Raw genomic sequence first — 360 nt, 5'->3', positions numbered from 1 at the left:
CTTATTCTTCCTGTCCCCAGCAGCGCCCCTCTGGCTTCACCCCAGCCCAGCCCGCCCCTGCAATTCCCCTGGCCCCATTGTACCTGACTCTCCGCCTTGATGATGTGCGTGTCCCGGAAGTAGTAGAGGCTGTTGCTGTTCATGTTGTAGCTGGCCACAGCGGCCTGAGCCGCCTTCTTCACCTGCGGGTCATCCAGCGGCAGGTCCTGGCGTCCTCCGATCTTTCTCTCCTGTGGCAGGGCACGGACATCGCGGGACAGCTCCAGAAGACAGAACGCCACCAGGGTCAGGCCCAGCACCAGGGAGAGGTTTGGACGCGCCATTGCCTTCAGTGCAGAGCCTGGGACAGTGCTGAGCCTG

The 360-nt window shown here is 62.8% G+C and overlaps 1 pseudogene; it reads right to left on the bottom strand.

The window, feature by feature from the left end:
• Positions 1-83: 83 nt before the first annotated feature.
• LOC102497490 (cystatin-M pseudogene) lies at positions 84-354 on the bottom strand (annotated as a pseudogene).
• Between the last annotated feature and the right edge of the window lie 6 nt (positions 355-360).

The sequence above is a fragment of the Tupaia chinensis genome, unplaced genomic scaffold, assembly GCF_000334495.1.
Source record: "Tupaia chinensis unplaced genomic scaffold, TupChi_1.0 Scaffold119166_1, whole genome shotgun sequence".
Classification (NCBI taxonomy): Eukaryota; Metazoa; Chordata; class Mammalia; order Scandentia; family Tupaiidae; genus Tupaia; species Tupaia belangeri.
This window is presented reverse-complemented; position numbering and strand designations above follow the sequence as displayed.